The sequence below is a fragment of the Patiria miniata genome, unplaced genomic scaffold, assembly GCF_015706575.1.
Source record: "Patiria miniata isolate m_02_andy unplaced genomic scaffold, ASM1570657v1 HiC_scaffold_20, whole genome shotgun sequence".
Lineage (NCBI taxonomy): Eukaryota > Metazoa > Echinodermata > Asteroidea > Valvatida > Asterinidae > Patiria > Patiria miniata.
In genome coordinates this window covers 8,165,947-8,172,269 of record NW_024037059.1, presented here as the reverse complement: position 1 = coordinate 8,172,269, position 6,323 = coordinate 8,165,947, and positions in this window count along the sequence as shown.

Below are 6,323 nucleotides of genomic sequence, written 5' to 3'. Positions count from 1 at the left end.
ATGCAAACCTAGGCAGGTCCTGGGAAAATCTACAGTTAAAAAACTGTCCATGAAATTTGCAGAATTATCAACAATTTGTTATCTTTTCTGTGGGTACATGTAAAAGAGAGTTTTGCTCCAAGTTCCTTCCTGAAGATTTACAACAATTCTACATTTACAGCACTTAATTAGTCTCAGACAAATTCATGTCTATTTTTCAGACTTCTGATTGAAAAACATATTCACAAGTAAACATGTTCATTCATTTTTAACGGACTATGAAAGCCCACAATAAACTTCCAAAAATTCAAGAAAATGTTTCAAAGTTGCAAGAAATGCGACAAGTACCGGTACCATTTTAAAAAAAAACATACATGTACATCTTTCTGAAACCTGATTTTTATGTCGAACGTTTGTCTTGTAATTTTTCTAGATTTTCCCAGGGCCTGCCTAATATAGATGACCTTTGACCTTAACCACTTAACTGTGACAGACTGTGAACATCACTGGACCATAAACAAACAGAATATTTTTCCCTTGATTTAAGAAAACTAATTAACTTCTACATCTAACAAGTTTCAAGTTCTATTCAAACTTGGCGTTGGCGTATTAAAGCAGCATACAGCTCCATAAATCTAATGCACCATACTGTCATAAAAATTCACTGCAAAGTTGTAAGTGGATAAACACGACCGACAACTAAATGATTCTCTAAAACAAGAACTACGAAAGGGAATGTTAAAAAGGACGGCCTGTTATTTCCAATTTATGAGTTAATGTGGTTATTTAAAGTCGACCCCTTTTGACAGCCAATGTATGTACATGTACATGTACATGTAGTTTGATATATAGGATGCTTGTGACTGGATTAACAACGAGTAATAAGTCTAAGCGTACATCTACATAATTTCCTAATTATCATAAAGCTTTGCGTACTGTAAGCAGACCTACATGTATTAGCTCAAATTGCAAGATGTTATATTAGCTCAAATTGCGATTGCTAGAGATCTGATGCATCAACTCAATTTGAATGGCATTGATAAATTCTGTCAGACAAAGCCTAGTTGGATACTCCACAAAAACTAAGTGCATTCCTCTAACTACAAAAACCTAATTTTTCTGACAACTAAAACTGTTCAGCACCAATCTAATACCTAGACTTGAACTCACCACTTATAATTTCCTTTAAAAAATATTAAAACAAGCAATGCCTCATCATGATACAGGTCACAAAATCTGACTCACATCGAAGGGAAAAACATGAGGTAACCCTTTCGATAAAGGAAATTAAGTTTTCTCCTAAATTTTCAATGCAGTGCAAAATGTAACTACACTTTTTTGCCAACAGCTTGTTACCTCTCAACAAAGCCTACAAATTTTCAATAATTTTTCTGGAATTTCTTCATGAAAGCCCTTGAAATCTATACACGTAAAGTACAATGCTGCAAGTATCTGACAGAAAAGTCAGGTGATCAGCTTTTATAGCAAGACTGGCTGAATTTAATGTACGTCAATGATGACACCTAAATTACAATTCCTGAATTATTTGCCTGGCTAAACTGTCTGGATACTAGCCAATCCACTGTTAATTTTCTGCATTTTACAGTGATTTGGAACGTACCTAAACCAATATTTGCCTTTGACTTTGTTTAAAAAAAAATTGAGTTGCCTTTGCAGTGTCACAAATACTTGCTTTTTAAGGCAAGATAAACAACAAACGACCCGAGAGGACTTTTAAACCAAGCATGGAGCGTGATGGTCTTAAGTCTATGGCAATACTGATTGTAATGTCCTTGAGTTCTTCACCTTCATTTGTGTTATCATAGCCCTTTTTTGGAGTTTCATTGCAATTTGAAAAGAACCAAAATTGTTTACGCACGAAATATTAACAATTTATTGGCTCTTCATTCTGAATTCTTCAAGCGGGAAGACAACCACGATAGTTGTGCAAAATGAAATACTATGTCCAAAATATTATAAGAGGTTTATTTATTTGTTTTCTTTATATATTGGAGGATATTCCTATTCTCTGAAATGGAAGTATGAAGTCATGACTGGCTAAAAATAATTCAAGGTTGACACAAGATGAAGGTGAAAAACATCAAGGACACTACTCGATTTTCATGTTTGATGATCAAGGCATTGAAAAATTCAGTGTTTTCTTCACAGACAGATGGTGGATTTTTAATGAAAATGTTTCCCTCGCATTGATTGGCACTGAATTTTCATTATGGTTGGCAAATCAGATCACAAACCAACACACCATGGATCATTTTTAGACTATTTCACGTGCAATCATGGCCCAACATACTACTTAGTGACCGATTATTCTCCGTTGCCAACTCTCTTTAAAGTTAGGGATAAATCTTATCCCGTCTGGCTGTTTAATCATCACAGAAGATGATGTAATTAGGCAACTGGCCATCTTACAACTCCATGCATGAGGAGTGGAATTGGACATCACTTTACACACAGAGTGTATTGTCAGCAAGATGCCATGATATGCCCATATTATTATTAATGAAGGAAGCAACGCTTGCTTTTGTCTCTCAGATAGGTCACTGTGTTAGGTATCCTCTCTTCATCCACTTCAAACTGGGCATGCATAAAGGCAGTGCCTGCTGAAACTGTGGATTTACTGAGGATACTGGTCTTGCAGATTCACAGTCCATTGACTTTGTTCTGCAGCATTGAGTATCAAACCTCAATCACCAAACTCAGAATTTAATAACTTCCGTGAATTTGACAGAAGCAGCTTTTAGGCCGTTTGACGCTATCGTTGTTTTTACAGGAATGTGGCCATACCCAGATAGAACTTGAGGGATAGAACGTTTCCAAAATTCAAAATGATAAACATTTTTAAGCAGAGCGCTTTGAGTATTACTTTAAGTAAAATGCCTAGAAATTTAACATCAATGCCTTGATCAAGTTTGTTTTGTTTATAAAGCTTATTTTTTTTATTCATGATCTAGTTTTTAAATTACAACAGTTAACAGTGGCATAGCTAGGTTTTGGGGGAGGGGGTCACAAATGAAACCGATCGTGATCTCCACATCTTGTTCAAGTATCGGAGCTACAAATGTATTGCGTCTGAACCATGGTTACACATGAATAAGAGCTGCCAAGAATATAGCATATTGATTCCATAGAAAGTACATGTACAATTTGTAACATGAGTTTTTGGACAATTTATCCCCCCGCTTTATGTCAGTTGGAGGGAGAGTCAACTAAGCATTTGACTCACAAGGTGTAGTCCATGACTGAACTAATTAGACAACTGGCAGTGTACTTGGAAACAATTCTAAAATCGCAAATTCTTGGAATTTAGTTGCTCATCATTTCAGTAGTTACGAGAAAAACTGTGAGACTTTTTGTTGTCTCATCAGATTGACTTGCTCCTCAACATACATGTAGAGCAATTTGCAAAGTCGTGCATGAAATGCTCCAAGCTTTAGTTCAGGCCTGAATCAGTGGAGTTTATCTGCTTGGTTCATGGACATTGGGCACACTAGCCCATGCTCATTCATATTTGAGTGAAAGGCTGTTTGAAATGTAGATCAACTGACAACTTTGAACTTTTGATTTGGTAGAGTGGAGAGAATTTTACAATGTCAAGTTATTGACCAAGCACCAAACGCAGCAAACACTGCCATTTTATCAGCCCCCTCCCCCCGTTCGCTATGCCACTGTGTATTGCCATAGAATGAAGACCATCTGTACATTACTGCCTTGTTTAATGCAGACTACACCATACTCCTAGCCATGAGATACACAGTTGGGTTTTAACATGCAACACATGAGGATGTACCAGTGCATGAATTCATTCTACAAACTTCAATTAAACTCACCATGGAAGTTGTTGACAGGACTGGCTCCCCGTGTCTGATGTCACAGTTTCTGTTTAGGATACTGAGAGGCAGATTGGTACCCAATCTCCCAGGCCATTCACTCCAATTGACTGAGGGGCACACACATTCATTCCAAATTGTCACCAGAAAATATTCTCCACGTGGTTTAGCCTCCCTGTTTTACAAGGAGCTCGTGAGAGGAAACATTTTTGTTGTCACAAGCAAGGTCTTTTCATGAAAACTACACACTGCGTACTGAGATTGGAACACAGCTAGTGAACTTGCGGTTTCTTTCTTTCTTTCTTTTTTGTGTCTGGTGCTTCCCTACTGGGATAATTGATTATGGTTTGGCCATTTTCAACTATAATCAAATTTTATTGAATTTTGGCAGTAGCTGTCAAAACATTGAAAGAAATTTGCAGCATGATTTGGAGGTATGGGATTTTTTACCCCCGATTTCTAACTCAGTGAATGACAATCTACCACAATTCCTCTGTGTTTCCCTTCTTCCATTTCTTTTTCTTTCTAATTTGGATTGTGAATGAGTGTTTGCCCCTCTATGATGTGAGTGAATGGCCTAGATACATCATCCACCCAGCAATCTAACAGCACGGTTCTCCCTCTCTGCACACCAGGCACTTCTTTAGTGCAGTTTCAAGACATTGGTTCTATTAAGTGGAACTCTGGTTTTATATGCTTGCCTTTCTTTATGATTTAGTGGCTAAATGGTGAAAATGATGATGGCACAGGCACCAGGCCCACTTGGCCTTTCTTAATTTGCAAGATTCTAGAATTTTTTGTTCACTTTTTTTTCCTAAAGTTAAAACTTCTTTAACAGCAAATTTCATTTGCTACTATCTTATTTTTGAGACAAGAATAGTCTCGCTTTTACCTTGTTTTCAAAGACTGCAATTTTTTTTATTTCAAACTGATGAGGTTATTTTTTTTTAACCTCAAAATCAGGGTTCTGACTTGTTTACAAAATAGATTTTGAATTTTATTACCAGCACTTGGACTGCAATTGTAAGACTACATTCGGTTTTGCAATGAAAGATCAAGCAGGCTACCAAACCCTATGATTGCCCAACTTGAGTGGGCTTTGGACAATTTTGTTCAAGAGTAACGTTGCATTCAATCATGCTCAGCTTTAGGTTTGCTGCTTTTAAATGGAGACATTTTGTTCTTATTTTATGCTACTAAGTTTTTGTTTGAGATTCATATCTCTGTTAGAGAACCAGCAATGGAATATGTAAATAACAACAGAACAGCAGTGATTTAAGAGTTACTCTGGAGATTTTCACAATAAATAGGACCAACACAATTGCCCTAGTATCATACGACACTATAAAATATCCAAGAAAACCTACAAAATTCACCATTTGAAAATCTTTCATTTTCATGGATCTCAGAACATGATGCCCAAGGAACTCTCTGAATGTCAAGTGAGTAATATCGGAGTAGGCACAGAAGTGTTCTCTTGAGTTGCCATTCCTGGAGTAATGGACATGTACATCTGCTTTGTAGACAAACTAACCAATTGTCAAAGTTTAAAGGATCCTTACCATGTTGCAGTCTTCCGAGGTATCCACAATCACCCAGGGTGCAAGATTTCGAGGGAGCTGCATACATCACCAACAGTCAATTCACAAGCCGATGCAGATAGCGGGCAACCACCAACCTGTCAGCGTCTGCGGGCAGGGGACACACGTGCACGCACCAGGAGGGCCTGCATGTGGCTGGGCTTTATTGGTTTTCATTTACAGTGCCTGATGGTAAAAGACAATAATGCAAAATATTTTAATCATTTGATTTTTACAAAATATATGTCGCAAGTACATGTATAATCAGCACTGAGATACAATTGTGCCTGCGCTTACTTTCCCCAGAATATACTGCGTATTTTTAAACTTCTAATTTTGACTGAAGCCAAGCTTCAAGTCGGCAAATCACCAAAATTTGCAGAATTTGTGAACTCATCAATGTAGTATTAAAGAGAAACTTGTGCCAATTTTCAAACTACTTGTAGCAGCTTGCGCTAAATATGTAGCCATGCTTGTTTTGCATGGGTTGAATGATCTGATGAAAATCATACATTTATGTACGCTGTTGTTAAATGCGATCAGCCAAAATGTCTTCCACAGTAGTTGACTTTTTGAACTCTACAACTCTAATGCCTGAACATCAGTGCTGATTATACATGTACAGTTCAAACCAGGTGCAAGATAGGTAAAAACTTTGGGACTTTCAATTAAGTAAATTTAGTACATTTAGCAAAACAACAATTTAGTACCAAACAAAATGCATACTTTGCGCTGACCTAACAAATGTCTTAAACCTATTGCAATAGCATTCACAAACTGATTTTTTGGTTGACAAAAGAAGTAAATTTTGCCATTTTCATTTCCTGAACTTGAATATTTTGAATGCTCGATTCAAAATTTAAAGCATTGCTAATTCAGAACAAAAAATCAAATTTTTTCAATTTCAAGAGACTTG